At 43.6% G+C, this 17,092-nt stretch overlaps 1 pseudogene across 1 annotated transcript; it reads left to right on the top strand.

Moving 5' to 3' along the window:
• Nucleotides 1-2,599: 2,599 nt before the first annotated feature.
• LOC114207126 (small ribosomal subunit protein uS12-like) lies at nucleotides 2,600-4,324 on the top strand (annotated as a pseudogene). Its single transcript, XR_015766489.1, has 2 exons — nucleotides 2,600-2,618; nucleotides 3,861-4,324. The product of XR_015766489.1 is annotated as a small ribosomal subunit protein uS12-like (transcript).
• Nucleotides 4,325-17,092: the final 12,768 nt, after the last annotated feature.

Below are 17,092 nucleotides of genomic sequence, written 5' to 3' on the forward strand. Positions count from 1 at the left end.
ATCTGTCTCGGGTCAGTTTAATTCTTAGGCCAGCCAAAAAAAAACTCTGAAGGGCAGAATAAATTTTTACTCCCCAACACCACCCCAAAATATGACTTTTTGGCACATAGATTATTTGAGCTAAAGGCCACTGAGAACCAGCAGAAGCAGGAAAAGCTCTAAAAACATGGCACAAGTTTTCCTTTTGTATGGAAATTTATATTTATAAAGGATTTTTCCATTTGTAAAGATGTCTCCCTCTCCTGTATGAGGAAGAGGAAGACTATGAATAACTCTCATCAGTAGAGAAGAAACCGATTTAAATATGCATAACAGACCTTACTAAACAAATCTGTTCACCATACTTTTCTTGGTCACCTTCCCAAAACTTCCCTCCCTCTGCCAGGAAGCCCCAAGCCCCTTTTCTTTTGTTGGTATTTAAACTCAAGTTCTGACCACCCCTTTACTCATCACTCCATGCTCCCATGTGTACATATATGATACATATGTTAATAAACTTCTGTTTGCTTTTCTCATTAATCTGTCCTTGGCCAGTCTAATTTATGGACCCCAGCTGGAGAGAACCTGAGACAATTATGAAGGATAGCAGGATATTCCACCGCAAAATACATCTCTTTGGCGTACGGATTATTTGGAGCTGATTATTTTGAGAAACAGAGACATGGGAGAAGCTCTGAAAACAGAAGTACAAAAAATACAAGTTATCGTTTTGTAAAGGACATTTACATTTATAAAGGAAATCCCCGTTTGTAATGTGTCTCCTTCTCTGTACCAGAAGAGGAGGATGACTCCATCACAAGAGACCCTAATCAAGGAGAAGGCACCTACTTAAATCTGCAAATTATGCCTTACCCGTGTTTACCCTGCTTTTTCTGGTAACCTCCCATAGCTGGCCTCCTCCTCCCCCAACTTTCTCTTGTCTTTAGCTAAAAATGGTATTTAAACTGGTGGCTTAGCCTACCTCAGTGAGTTACTCATCTTTCCCTGGATATCTCCCAGTATACCTGAGGTATACACGTTAATAAATTTGCTTGTTTTTCCTCCTTTTATTTTGTCTTTTATTACTGGGAGTCTCAGGAAAGAACTCCGAAAAGTAGAGGGAAAATTATTTTTCCTCCGCTACAGGTAGAGGAAGGGATTTTGACTCCTTCACAGGATCTTCTTTTCCTTCTGCCGTTAGAGACAATTGGTGGGGAGTGTTGAGAAGCCCCCAGACTCGCCTAAGAAAGGTGAGCATGTAATGGCGGTGAGGGTGTCCTGAGGATCTCCTCTAGATTGGGATAGGTGGAAACTGGTCTGACACAGACTGTTCTGAGGCAGTTAGGCAAGCTAGGGGCAGAGGAATGAACTGTGGGACCCTTCAATCTCTTCTAACCTCAGGCAACTCTGTTAAAGTTTTTATCTTCTTGTTCTTTAGGAAATTTTTCATAAAACAACACTCTCATGTACTCAGAGAACTAAGATTCACCTTTCCTGGCCTCAGTGGACCTCTCCCAAGAGGTGTAGGAATTTGATTCTGTATGGCTACCAGGTCAGTTAGCACACTTCCTCTCCTTCAGTGCTTCTCAAACTTGGCTACACCCTGGGATCACCTGGAGACTCTTAACAAAATCTGATGCCTGGGCTCCACCCCCCCAAAGGCCCTGATGTGCTTGGTTGGGGGTGTGGCCTGGCTTTTGTGGGTGTTCAAAGCCCCCAAGGTAATCTAGTGTACGGCAGGCGCAAAAACAACCGTGTCCAGTTTCAGGCCAAGGGCCAGGATCTCTGGCTCTTTGAAGGAGCAATTTTGAGTAGACTTGAGCTGCAAAATTGCCCTCACCTTACCCCTGCTGATTAAGAAAATTCAGAGAAAAATCTCCCTGCTAAAAGCTCAAGGTGATAGGGTTTACTTTTAATAGATGAACTTACAAGGGAAAAGGTTTGATTTGCTTATAAAGTCCTGCTTTGGGGTGGGTTTTTTTTCTTGCCACCATGAGAGCTCTAAGACCATCTGAAATGAATTGAATCCCAGCAGCAGAGGTGGATGGAATGAAGGTACCAGGGAGGAGCAGGTGAAATTGAAAACCAGAAGGCCCACTGCTGGCCTCTCTCTTGAGCACTTTCTGTTTTTCACAGATATTTCTACAATAGTCTTGAATCCATCTATGGTTCACTATTCTGTCACTACACTAATCCAGGCCTCATATCTTCCTGCTGCTATACAAGTCTCCTAACTCTCTCCCTGCCACCAGTCTTCCCTTCTCCAACCACTGCATTGTGTCCAAGAAACGAGTCTAGAACATGTATTTGATCATGTCCTCCTGCATAAAAATCCTGCAGTGTCTGCTTCCCTACTGCATTTGAAATGAAATCTGAACTCCTTAGTATGACTCATAAAGTCATTCATGAGATAGCACTTGCCTACCTCTCCGGCTTCACCTCTCAGTTTCTCCGTAATCCCCCACCCTCCATGCACTCCAGGTCACAGTGATACAGACTCATAGCTTCCTAAACATGTTGTGCTCTTTCATGTCCCCAGGCCATTGTTCAGAGGGGTCTCTCTTTCTGGAACATCCTCTTCTTCCCTTGGCTAAGTCCCATTGGTTTATCAAGAAGCTTTCTTGAAGCCCATGGCTCAGGTAAGCACCCTCCTCTTTGCTCCCACAGCACCCAGGTATGAACCTCAGTCACCACTCTCATTAATACTGTATTATGATCACCTGTTTCCTTGTCTACACTAGACTGTGATCTTTCCAACAGCAGCCCAGCATCCAGCCCACAGCCTGTCAGATTATTGATGCTTATTATGGTTTTCAGTAAAAGGGGTCAAAAGAATTCCCAAAATGTGTTCATTTCTGCCCATTCCCTTCTAGCAAAAAGGGCAACTAAAGTAGTTGGTTTGCATGGATGCTAAGAAAATAAATCTTTGTCCTAAGTGGCACCTCTTTCCCCTATGTGTTAATAAAATCTCTTTGAAAAGTATCAAGCAATTGCTGAATGACCAGCACTATGAGGGAGAAACAAAAACTAAGATATGATTGATTCTGCTCAGGCAAATGTCCTTCCTCCCCCCTTTGCTGTCATTGCATTAGGTAGTCCTTGGACGAATCCCTTCATTCTCTTCAGAACTGGCATGAGTCTTTTATACTGCCACACTCAAAGCATTTGAAGGACAAGAATCATGTTTTATGATCCCTCCATGACCCACCTGGACTGGGACAGGTGTTCAGGAAATGCTGTCCAGTTCTAAATTATGATGACCTGAGGGGGACACGGGCTGAAATATTTGCTTTGGGGCCCAAAATTAAAACTTTCACCTCCGATGATGTTTTAAGTCCTTTCTGGAATGAAGCAAGCTATAAAGAGATGAATGCAGAAGAATGAAAATAGACATAAAAATGAATAAGTAAGGAAATGAAAAAATACTTGGTGAAAACCATTCTTTCTCACTCATTCATTTGTTCATACATTTATTCATCAACCCATCCTTCCATCCAACCAACCACCCTCCACTTAACAAATATGTTTGTGCCTGGGGCCATGCCAGGGACTGTGATGAATAAGACAGAAACAGTCTTTGCACTCATGCATGGGCTGACATTTTAACAGGGGAGCAATTGCAAGTGTCAGCAAGAGAATGGAAAATGTGGTATGGAGGTGCACCCTAGACAGAGTGTGGCGTGTGTTCATTCATTCATCCACATGCTCACTCACTTACTCACTCAGTCCTCCCCAGCTCCTTGCCCAGGAGCACCACTAAATGCTTATTGACTAACGAGGTGAGGGCTGCTGCCGGTATAGTGTGCAATTAACAAAAAAGTTACATGAGTTTTACTTGGAAGTCCCAAATTTAAATTTACATGTCTTGCTCTTTTGCTTAGGCCCGTGGCGCCGGCAGGATGGGCAAGTGTCGTGGTCTCCGTACTGCCAGGAAGCTCCGCAGCCACCCACGAGATCAGAAGTGGCATGATAAACAGTACAAGAAAGCCCATTTGGGCACAGCCCTGAAGGCCAAGGCTTTTGGAGGTGCTTCCCATGCAAAAGGAACTTGCTGGAAAAAGTAGGAGTTGAAGCCAAGCAGCCAAATTCTGCCATCAGGAAGTGTGTCAGGGTCCAGCTGATCAAGAATGGCAAAAAAATCACAGCCTTTGTACCCAATGATGGTTGTCTGAATTTTATTGAGGAAAATGATGAGGTTCTGGTTGCTTGGTCGCAAAGGCCATGCTGTTGGTGACATTCCTGGAGTTCGCTTTAAGGTTGTCAAAGTAGCCAATGTCTCTCTCTTGGCCTTATACAAAGGCAAGAAGGAAAGACCAAGATCCTAAGTTTTGATGTGAAAACATGACAATAATAAATTTTCGTAAGCCAAAAAATAAATAAATAAATAAATAAATTTACATGTCTTTTAAAAACATCTGCTTTCCTCCAATCTCTGTAGTAAGAAGGAGAACAAGCATGTAGAATGTCAGAATTATGATCTAATGATTGGACAGTCATGCCACTGCTCTGAAGGAGCATGCTTGGCCAGAGGTACAATCGTTCTATAACAGAGTCCCTTGTGCTTAGCCAAAGGACATTTAACTTTCAATGACAAAGAAATGACGTTTCTACCACCTGCCCCGTGAGGGAGAAAAAAAGAAAAAGTAAATCATGGTGCCATAATTTTAAGAGTGAGTAAGATCCACCTTGGACTGAAAATGTACAACCACTCCCTCCTCCCCTGCCTGTGTCTCTTCAGTTGCCAAGTTTGGACAGGGAAGCCTCTCCTAACTCTGAGAAGTCCCAGGGAATCCAGCCAGAGCCAAGAGAGCTTTAAATGATATCTGCCTGTTTGATTTGACAGAAGATCAGACTTTGCATTTTCTAGCTAAACAGGAGATGGGAAGAAACAGCAAGGGCAGGCTTGAGGATGGCACTATGACCTTGGCTGGAGCTCATTCCATGGTCAACATGAGTCATTTGAGAGATGGAGTCTCAGTTGGTTGTGAACTGGGTGTTAATACCTGACACAATTTGAGTTCTGTAGCAGGTGTGATGAGCTGTCACTCCCCACTCCTACTTGAGTCTGGATCTGTAGAAGCATCAGCAGGTTGGGAACGCTGGGGCTGGTTCTATGCATTTCTGTTTTCCAACTTTAGAACAGGCAGGGGGTCTAGGTGCTAAAAAAAATGGATCTAGCCCTTCTCAGAAGAAGATCTTTAGATGTGTAGGATTACAAAGGGCGGAGCAAGATGGCGGAGGAGTAGGAGACCTGGATTTCTTCTGGTCTCAGGAATTCAGCTGAATAGGGCTCAAACCATTCTGAACACCTACGAACTCAACAGGAGATTGAAGAGGAGAGTAGCAACAACTCTCTGAACAGAGAAGCGACCACTTACTGGAAGGTAGGACGTGCAGAGAAGTGAATCCAAGGCGATATTCGGGAGGCTAGGCAGTAGGGGAGGGGGCCTCCGTCGCCGCTTCTGGCAAGTGATAGAGCCTCGGAGCACAAAATCGGAACTTTTAGAAGTCGGCTCCGCTGAGGGATGTCGCTCCAGTGGCTAAGCGGGGGGGTGGAACCCTCGCAGGACAGTGTGGTCTCAGGACCCTCGGGGTCACAGAAAGACCGGGGGTGCCTGAGTGCGGCAGAGCTCCCAGGTATCGGAGCGGGGAAGCCGGCTGCAGAGAGGGAGCCGAGGCGCGGGCTCTCAGCTCGGGGTTGCCATAAACTGTGATCCGCGGCCCAGTCGGGCCACTGCTCCTCCAGCAGGGACCCAACAAGCGGCAGATCCGGGGACACTCCCCTTCCTGCCCCAGGAGGAGCGGCGCGGGAGTGCACCGCAGGGATCTGCTGGGTTTGGAGACTCCACACGGGGTCGGGGGCCAGAGATAGAAACCCTCAGTCACAGGCCGGGTGAGCACGGAGTGCGGCCGGAGACCGAGGAGACGGGAGTGACTGCTTTTCTCTGGGGGCGCACTGAGGAGCGGGGCCCCGAGTTCTCGGCTCCTCCAGGGAGGAGATTGGGAGGCCGCCATTTTCACCTTCATCCTCCAAAGCTGTAGGGAAAGCTTGCAGGGAACAAAAGCTCCCGAGAGCAAACCCGAGCAGATTGCTTAGCCCGGACCAACCAGGACGGGGCAATTCCACCTCCAGCAAAGACATTTGGGAACCACGGCAACAGGCCCCTCCCCCAGAAGATCAGCAAGAACAGCCAGCCAAGACCAAGTTTACCGATCAAGGAGAACGGGAAAACTCCAGCGCTAGGGGAATGCTGCACATAGAATTCATGGCTTTTTTACCATGATTCATTAGTCTTTCAAAGTTAATTTTATAACTGTTCTTTTTTTAATTTTTCTTTTTCCCTTTTTCAACCCACATCTTATCAATCCCTTTTTTAAAAAAACATTTAAAAATAAATAAATAAATAAATAAACATTTTTATTTTTTATTTTTAGAGTCAATTCTATCCCTTCATAGTAGTTACCCTTATTTTTGGCATATATATATAAGTTGTTCTCTCTTTAAAATTTTGAGATACAGTTTCTTCTAACATACCAAAATATACCCTAAATCTCTAGTGTATGGCTTTGTTCTAGTCTCCTGCATGATCACATTCTCTCCCCTTTTTCTTTCTTTCTTTCTTTCTTTTTTTTAATCTTCTTCTTTCTTTTTTCAAGCACCTTATCAATTCCTTTTTTAAAATTTTTATAATTTTCATCTTTACAGTCATATTCCATCCCTTCATTGTATCAACCCTTATTTTGTACATATATAAGTCTTTCATGTGCTCACTTCGGCAGCACATATATAAGTCTTTCTTTCTTTAAAATTTTAGGAGGCACTTTCTTCTAACAGACCAAAATACACCCAAAATCTAGTGTGTGGCACTGATCTATGCACGAGCCCGATCATATTTGATCATATTCTGCTTTTTTTGTTTTGTTCTGTTTTTGTTTGTTTTTATCTTTTTCTTTTTCTTTTTTTTCTCTTTTTTCTTTCTTTCCCTTTCTTTTCCCCTGGTTTCAGGTTTTTTCTGATTTGTTTAGAGTATATTTTCTGGGGACGTGGTTAACCTGTTAGCATTTTGTTCTCTCATCCGTCTATTCTCCTCTGGACAAAATGACAAGATGAAAAAAATCACCTCAGCAAAAAGAACAAGAGGTAGTACCGTCCGCCAGGGACCTACTCAATACAGACATTAGTGCGATGTCGGACCTAGCGTTCAGAATCATGATTTTAAAGATACTAGCTGGGCTTGAAAAAAGCATGGAAGTTATTAGAGAAACACTTCCTGGAGAAATAAAAGAACTAAAATCTAACCAAGTCAAAATCAAAAAGGCTATTAATGAGGTGTAATCAAAACTGGGGGCACTAACTGCTAGGATAAATGAGGCAGAAGAGAGAATCAGCGATATAGAAGAGCAAATGATGGAAAATAAAGAAGCTGAGAAAAAGAGAAATAAACAACTACTGGATCACGAGGGCAGAATTCGAGAGATAAGCGATACCATAAGATGAAACATTAGAATAACTGGGATCCCAGAAGAAGAAGAAAGAGAGAGAGGGGCAGAAGGTATATTGGAGCAAATTATAGCAGAACTTCCCTAATTCGGGGAAGGAAACAGGCATCAAATCCAGGAGGCACAGAGAACCCCTCTCAAAATCAATAAAAATAGGTCAACACCCCAACATCTAATAGTAAAACTTAGAAGTCTCAGAGACAGAGAGAAAATCTTGAAAGCAGCTTGGGAGGAGAAATATGTAACCTACAATGGTAGAAACATTAGATTGGCAACAGACCTATCCACAGAGACCTGGCAGGCCAGAAAGGACTGGCATGATATCTTCAGAGCACTAAACGAGAAAAATATGCAGCCAAGAATACTATATCCAGCTAGGCTGTCACTGAAAATAGGAGAGATAAAAATCTTCCAGGACACACAAAAACTAAAGGAATTTGCAAACACGAAACCAGCCCTACAAGAAATATTGAAAGGGGTCCTCTAAGCAAAGAGAGAGCCTAAAAGCAGCATAGACCAGAAAGGAACACAGACAATATACAGTAACAGTCACCTTACAGGCAATACAATGGCACTAAATTCATATCTCTGAATAGTTACTCTGAATGTAAATGGGCTAAATGCCCCAATCAAAAGACACAGGCTATCAGATTGGATTAAAAAACAAGACCCATCGATATGCTGTCTGCAAGAGACTCATTTTACACCCAAAGACACCCCCACATGGAAAGTGATGGGGTGGAAAACCATTTACCATGCTAATGGACACCAAAAGAAAGCTGGGGTGGCAATCCTTATATCAGATAAATTAGATTTTAAACCACAGACTGTAATAAGAGATGAGGAAGGACACTATATCCTACTTAAAGGGTCTATCCAGCAAGAAGATCTAAAAATTGTAAATATCTATGCCCCTAACTTGGGAGCAGCCAATTATATAAGCCAATTAATAACAAAAGCAAAGAAACACATTGACAACAATACAATAATAGTGGGGGACTTTAACGCCCTCGTGACTGAAATGGACAGATCATCTAAACAAAAGATCAACAAGGAAATAAAGACTTTAAATGACACACTGGACCAAATGGACTTCACAGACATATTCAGAACATTCCAACCCAAAGCAACAGAATACACATTCTTCTCTAGTGCCCATGGAACATTCTCCAGAATAGATCACCTCCTAGGTCACAAATCAGGTCTCAGCCAGTACCAAAAGATTGGGATTATCCCCTGCATATTTTCAGACCACATTGCTTTGAAACTGGAACTCAATCACAAGAAGAAAGTCGGAAAGAACTCAAATACATGGAGGCTAAAGAGCATCCTACTAAAGAATGAATGGTCAACCAGGAAATTAAAGAAGAATTAAAAAAATTCATGGAAACCAATGAAAATGAAAACACAACTGTTCAAAATCTTTGGGATGAAGCAAAGGCAGTCCTGAGAGGAAAGTATTTAACAATACAAGCCTTTCTCAAGAAACAAGAAAGGTCTCAAATACACAACCTAACCCTACACCTAAAGGAGCTAGAGAAAAAACAGCAAATAAAGCCTAAACCCAGCAGGAGAAGAGAAATCATAAAGATCAGAGCAGAAATCAATGAAATAGAAACCAAAAGAACAGTAGAACAGATCAACGAAACCAGGAGCTGGTTCTTTGAAAGAATTAACAAGATTGACAAACCCCTGGCCAGACTTATCAAAAAGAAAAGAGAAATGACCCAAATCAACAAAATCATGAATGAAAGAGGAGAGATCACAACCAACACCAAAGAAATACAAACAATTATAAGAACATATTACGAGCAACTCTATGCCAGCAAATTAGACAACCTGGAAGAAATGGATGCATTCCTAGAGATGTATCAACTACCAAAATTGAACCAGGATGAAATAGAAAACCTGAACAGACCTATAACCACTAAGGAAATTGAAGCAGTCATCAAAAATCTCCCAACAAACAAAAGCCTAGGGCCAGATGGCTTCCCAGGGGAATTCTACCAAACGTTTAAAGAAGAATTAATACCTATTCTCCTGAAACTGTTCCAAAAAATAGAAATGGAGGGAAAACTTCCAAACTCATTTTATGAGGCCACCATTATCTTGATCCCAAAACCAGACAAAGACCCCATCAAAAAGGAGAATGACAGACCAATATCCTTGATGAACATGGATGCAAAAATTCTCACCAAAATACTAGCCAATAGGGTCCAACAGTACATTAAAAGGATTATTCACCATGACCAAGTGGGATTTATCCCTGGGCTGCAACTTGGTTCAACATCCGCAAATCAATCAACGTGATACAATATATTAACAAAAGAAAGAACAAGAATCATATGATCCTCTCAATAGATGCAGAAAAAGCATTTGACAAAGTACAGCATCCTTTCTTGATCAAAACTCTTCAGAGTATAGGGATAGTGGGTACATACCTCAATATCATAAAAGCCATCTATGAAAAACCTACAGTGAATATCATTCTCAATGGGGAAAAGCTGAGAGCTTTCCCCCTAAGGTCAGGAGCATGGCAGGGATGTCCACTATCACCACTGCTATTCAACATAGTATTAGAAGTCCTAGCCACAGCAATCAGACAACAAAAAGAAATCAAAGTTATCCAAATCGGCAAGAAGGAAGTCAAACTCTCACTCTTTGCAGATGATATGATACTGTATGTGGAAAACCCAAAAGACTCCACCCCAAAACTGCTAGAACTCATACAGGAATTCAGTAAAGTAGCAGGATATAACATCAATGCACAGAAATCAGTGGCATTCCTATACACCAACAACAAGACAGAAGAGAGAGAAATTAAGGAGTCGATCCCATTTACAATTGCACCCAAAACCATAAGATACCTAGGAATATATCTAACCAAAGAGGCAAAGGATCTGTACTCAGAAAACTATAAAATACTCATGAAAGAAATTGAGGAAGACACAAAGAAATGGAAAAACGTTCCATGCTCATGGATTGGAAGAACAAACATTGTGAAGATGTCAATGCTACCTAGAGCAATCTACACATTCAATGCAATCCATCAAAATACCATCCACTTTTTTCAAAGAAATGGAACAAATAATCCTAAAATTTGTATGGAACCAGAAGAGACCCCGAATAGCCAGAGGAATCTTGAAAAAGAGAAGCAAAGCTGACGGCATCACAATTCTGGACTTCCAGCTCTATTACAAAGCTGTCATCATCAAGACAGTATGGTACTGGCACCAAAACAGACACATAGATCAATGGAACAGAATCGAGAGCCCAGAAATGGACCCTCAACTCTATGGTCAACTGATCTTTGACAAAGCAGGAAAGAATGTCCAATGGAAAAAAGACAGTCTCTTCAACAATTGGTGCTGGGAAAATTGGACAGCCACATGCAGAAGAATGAAACTGGACCATTTCCTTACACCACACACAGAAATAGATTCCAAATGGTTGAAAGACCTAAATGTGAGCCAGGAGTCCATCAAAATCCTAAAGGAGAACACAAGCAGCAACCTCTTTGACCTCAGCCACAGCAACTTCTTCCTAGAAACATCGCCAAAGGCAAAGGAAGCAAGGGCAAAAATGAACTCTTGGGACTTCATCAAGATAAAAAGCTTTTGCACAGCAAAAGAAACAGTCAACAAAACCAAAAGACAACCAACAGAATGGGAGAAAATATTTGCAAATGACATATCAGATAAAGGGCTAGTATCTAAAATCTATAAAGAACTTATCAAACTCAACACCCAAAGAACAAATAATCCAATCAAGAAATGGGCAGAGGACATGAACAGACATTTTTCCAAAGAAGAGATCCAAATGGCTAACAGACACATGAAAAAGTGCTCAACATCGCTTGGCATCAGGGAAATCCAAATCAAAACCTCAATGAGATGTCACCTCACACCAGTCAGAATGGCTAAAATCAACAAGTCAGGAAATGACAGATGTTGGCGGGGATGCAGAGAAAGGGGAACCCTCCTACACTGTTGGTGGGAATGCAAGCTGGTGCAACCACTATGGAAAACAGTATGGAGGTTCCTCAAAAAGTTGAAAATAGAGCTACCATAGGATCCAGCAATTGCACTACTGGGTATTTACCACAGAGATACAAATGTAGGGATCCGAAGGGGTACGTGCACCCCAATGTTTATAGCAGCAATGTCCACAATAGCCAAACTGTGGAAAGAGCCAAGATGTCCATCAACAGATGAATGGATAAAGAAGATGTGGTATATATGCACAATGGAATATTATGCAGCCATCAAAAGGAATGAGATCTTGCCATTTGCAACGACGTGGTTGGAACTGGAGGGTATTATGCTGAGTGAAATAAGTCAATCAGAGAAAGACGTGTATCATATGACCTCACTGATCTGAGGAATTCTTAATCTCAGGAAACAAACTGAGGGTTGCTGGAGTGGTGGGGGGGTAGGAGAGATGGGGTGGCTGGGTGATAGACATTGGGGAGGGTATGTGCTATGGTGAGCGCTGTGAATTGTGCAAGACTGTTGAATCACAGATCTGTACCTCTGAAACAAATAATGCAATATGTGTTAAGAAAAAAAAGAAGAAGAAGATAGCACGAGGGGAAGAATGAAGGGGAGTAAATCGGAGGGGGAGACGAACCATGAGAGACGATGGACTCTGAAAAACAAACTGAGGGTTCTAGAGGGGAGGGGGTTGGGGGGATGGGTTAGCCTGGTGATTAGTATTAAAGAGGGCACGTTCTGCGTGGGTCACTGGGTGTTATGCACAAACAATGAATCATGGAACACTACATCAAAAACTAATGATGTAATGTATGGTGATTAACATAACAATAAAAAATTTAAAGATGTGTAGGATTACAAAGTAAAAAAAAAAAATGGATCTAGAGCATAAGCTGGGAGACCTGGTTCAAGCTCCAGATCTGCCACCAACTCCCTATGTGTCCTTGGACAAGTCACTTTTTCCCTTTCCTCTGGGCTTCCTTTTCCCCATTTGTAAAATGGGAGTTGGTCTAGTCCAGAAGCTCTAACTTTTGGATTCTCAAAGATAGTCTGTGTCTGAGATTTCAAAAACCTGATGGAAATTTACATTTCCCAGCAAAGGGCTGGCTTAACCAAAGACCCAAATTCCATTGCTTTGACTAACATTGCATGCATTCCTCATATTGGGACTCCTATGTTGATTAGAGACCATTGTTGGCAGTCAAATATGTTTTTAATAAGCATTGGGGAAATACATTCATTTTCACTTAATATATTTAGTTTGTTTAGTATACAAAATCTTTCTAAATGTGAAACGAGGATGAAGGATGTCTTTGAACTCTTTGGAAGTAGTTTTACTAGTAAGTATTTTTGCGGCAGGGGGGCGATGGAACCCAGTGATCCCTCAGCTTGGAGATTCTAAGATGGGCCAAGGAGCCTGGCCTCTCCTCCTTCCTCCTGCTCCGTCCCCCACAGTCAACACCAGCCATCTGCCCCTAGCACCAGGCCACAAGCACCCTTCAGTCAAGAGCAGGAGTCCACCTGCGTGCTCAGAAAAAGTTCCAGGACGTGGTGATCTGGGATTCTGACCCCTGCTGGCTCAGAGGATCTCTCAAAACCACTGGTAATTCACTTTTGTCATTGTCTTAGTTTCCTTTTTCTCAAAAATAACATCCATTTCTATCTGTCCTAGAGGAATCTTTCACCTGCTGGATACAGTACGGGGAGAGGCAAGGGCTGGAAGCGGAATTACAATTCGTTGGTGTACCCACCGTGAGTGTGCATTTGCACACTCATAATCTCTTATAATGTGCATCCCTGACCCACCTAGCCCTTTCTTTGTGTTGTTTTTTTTTTCTGGCTTGAGTAAGAACAGGCAATTGGGGTGTCAGGAGAAGAATTTTCTCAGTTTAGAGCCTAAAATGTGGGAATGGCTTTGAACATCATCCATCTCCCCTTCTTTCAGGTGACACCAGAAACATCTTGGCCTGAGAGTGGGTACTCATGCTCCAGTTCCCTGATGCTCAAGGGAGGACTTCTAGGAGGGGCCCTGGACTTGGCAGGGGGAGAAGATGCTCTGAGACATTCCATCCAAACTCCCTCACAAAACTAAAAATGATTCTTCAGAGCCTGGGTGAGAACCCAGGGGTGGGTGGGATGCATACCGTTAGACCGTTAAAATCCGGAATTTGTGTCGTGGTGTGGTATTTATAGGAGGGATTATATCCTCCTTCCCATACATTTTTAAGGATGAGAAAACAGCAACTCTGGGAGAAATGACTTGTCCAGGGCTGCCCAACAGTTAGTAGCAGAGACAGGACTAGAACCCAGGCGTCCTGACTCAAGTCCAGAGTGCTTTCCCCTGCAAGCTGTTGCCTTCCCAAAAGCTCATGGTGGGAAGTGGGAAGGAGCCCTCCTGGGTGGGCTAGGCTGTAGCTCGTGCTAATGACAGAGGAGCAGAGGCTCTGTGGCCTGATGGAGGCCTGCAAACTTTCCGGCTTCTTTGGGGTTGCTCATGGTCCTCGTTGCTCCGGGGGAAGCAAGTGATTTTCTGGTTGGCTCGCTTTGCTGATTGCACTTGAGCTGAATCTTCAAATTGAGTTTGTCAGAAAAATTGGTACAAATTAAAGATGAGCCTTTTGTTCTCCATGGCTGGTTGGAGTTTAGGGGCCTCAGGGAGGTCAACAGGAGGGGTCTCTTCCCGTGAGGTCCAGCCAACCCTCATCCTCTGGTTCTGGAGGCTCCTTCTCCACAGTCTGAGGGGCAACCCCACACCATGCACTTCCCTTGCTCTCCTTAGCAAAACCTCTCTGTGTATGTTCTCCTGTGGCTTCTCTTTTGCTCCTTCCCACCCATCTCCTTCAAATCAGCCCAGCCTAGTCTCAGAAACGTGCTAAAAGCACGTAGAAGTTCAGCGGCAAACATGAAGCTCCAACTCCAGAAGGAAGCCAGGCCGTCAGCTGGCCTCTCAGATGCGCTGCTTCTCATCCCCTTCCCTGCTTTTCAGCCCTCCACCTGCCACCTAGAGAGGTTCCCATTCTGCACGTTCCCCAGGCCATGGCCAGCAGGGCAGGTTCTCACTTCCCCAGTCTCCTAATCTGTACCCCAAAGCAGTTCCTTCTCACTGCTCCACTCCCCACCCTAGTTCACTGCCCAGTCCTCTTGGCTGTTCACCATTTCAGCCACATATATCATGTATCCTTGACTGCATGGAATCTCTTCATTTGCTAATCAAAGTTTAGCTAATCCATGTTGGCTTTTGAGTGTGGATTATATTAGCCACACTCTTAATATCATTATTAGTGATTTCTGAACTCATAGGGCCTAGAGCGGGGCCGGGTCATATCAGTTGAGCCCAGGAATCACTCAGTGAATGTTGGTGTAAGGTTTGCCAGGGGCTGCTTTCTAAGCCGGCTGTCCTTAGAAGGGTGGGACTGGGGGCAGCCCCACCAGTGGGGACTGCCTTGGTACTTGCACTTGAAAAGAACTAACACCATCAGCATCTTCACAGGCCCCTTGGGATATCAGTCATGATGGATACTTCAAGTTGAACTTCATAGGGTTCAGAAAAGAGGAGTAGGGCAGAGTGTCCCACGCTCTAGGCCCAAGGCTGCTGCCCCACCTGAGGGATGGACCCATTTCTAAGCACCACTTTGGGGGGTGGAAGGGGCTCCTCCAGGCTGGGGGATGGGTGGGTCAGGCCAGACACACTGGTTTCTCAGGAAGAAACTTGGGAGGGATTTAGCACAGCACCCTAAGAAGTCTTCCTTGACTCCCCTCCCCCACCTTTTCCTCAGACTCTCAGGCTGGGATTTGTACTTTTGACATGTTGTAAGTTGCTCAGATGAATCATGCTTATCTCAAGCCTAAATCAGGTAGGAAAATTGACTTCCTTTGTCAGGGGTTGTAAAGGAGTGTAGGATGAGGTGGGGAAGGTTCTGGTGTTATGATGTTTAGGAAGGAAAGAAGACACTCCCTTTTCAAAACTTTCAAGGCTTTTCAAAAGTCTTCTAGGTTGGCATGATCTGAACGTATGTTCTCATCTCCTCCACGTCCCTGGGCTTAGAAGCAAGCACAAATGAAGATGTTGTCATCAGTTCATTATTGCCCTTGCAAAAGTCATCACTGACTGGATTCAAGATGATGTAATGAAGACTGTTAGACCTTAAAAATTATTTTGCTTAGTATTTTCATTAAAAAGATGATTAAGGATTATAGCTATATCTTATGTCTACATAAAATTCACTTTTAGTTAGGATTTTGTAGCAATTTAAGGAATTAATAGAAGGGAATCACAGTGGATGCATGGAATGAAATTAATCAAATGCTGTGATATTTAATTTGATTACAGGTTAGACCTCATTACTCCAGGTTCAGCTTTAACGCAGGCTCTTTATCGCAAGAAGATTCTAGACTCCAAACTTTAGCCTCTTTGTGTGAAGCAATGAATGATTCAACACAATCAAAGCACAGAAGCATCGAGGCATTTGTTACCTCAAAGACATTTTGGAATAAGGTGAGGGAAAAAGGAAAGGAGGGAAGGAAGGTGGGAAGGGAGGAAAGGAGGAAGGATTCCAGTTTTTTTTACAATTCATTGTTAAGAGATCCGGCCTATTGAATACTTCCTAGTGTTCCCTGAACGGAGGGTTCTGGGAAACAAGATTCCCAAGTGCTTCACTAAAACAAAGCCTCCTCAGGAATCCTTCAGGAATTTTCACCATCGGTTTCCCCTTTGTGCTATTGAGATGATGGCCCACATTCTGGTCCTACAGACCCTGCCCCAAAGTTCTCAAAGGACAATTTCAGTTGAGTTTTTGGTGCTCAGTCTCCTCACTTTACATTTGTCTACGTTTAAAGAAAAAGAAAAGACTCAACTGAGGACTAGCCTTCCGTTTTTCTACAAAACCAGAAACCATGCACCTTCTTCAAACTCTCACGGTCTCCTTCCGTTGGCATGATTTGAGTGAGTGTGCATACGAATGCGACACTTGCCAATTATTTCTGCACCACTGGAGGGACGTGAAAGTATTTATCCTTGCTCAGGTGCAGCAAGGGTCAGGTCAGTACCAACATGACTACTCATTTCCATTTCACCTTGAGGAGAATGTTCTTTCAAGAGCAGTTAAAAACCATGGCCTTGTTGGGACAACTAAAAACAGTGTAAGAGCTGGGGATTATTTAAATCTGGAGAAAGAAGACTCACAAGGACAAGACAGCTGTCCCCAAACATCGGATGGGCTGCTCTGGGGGTGAGGGAGAAGATCTGCTCTGTGCAACCCCCATGGGTAGAATGGGGCTCAAAGGGCAGATGTGCATCTAAGGAAAGCATCCCCCAGGCTCAGCAGGCCAAGGACAGAGGTACTTGCTCCCCATCAACGGGGTTGTCCAAGCCAAGGCTGGAAGCCTACTTATTGGGCACGCTGCAGAAGGGACAGCAACCTTGGGTGACAGCCCTCCTCCAGCCCCACGCATCTGGGATTTTACAGCCATCTTGCCCGAGTCTATCTTCTTAAGTACAAGAAGCCTCCTAAAGAGCTGTATGATGAGTTGGGGAATGTTATGTCAGGGCTCCCGGAGGACAGGGAGCGTCAGCTGGGTTCTTGCTGAGAACCCAGGAAGGAAAGTTGCAGGCCAGGTATACA

Source organism: Eumetopias jubatus, unplaced genomic scaffold, assembly GCF_037043125.1.
Source record: "Eumetopias jubatus isolate StellerSeaLion01/CBP00866 unplaced genomic scaffold, mEumJub1_p1.0 scaffold_1, whole genome shotgun sequence".
NCBI classification, from domain to species: Eukaryota; Metazoa; Chordata; class Mammalia; order Carnivora; family Otariidae; genus Eumetopias; species Eumetopias jubatus.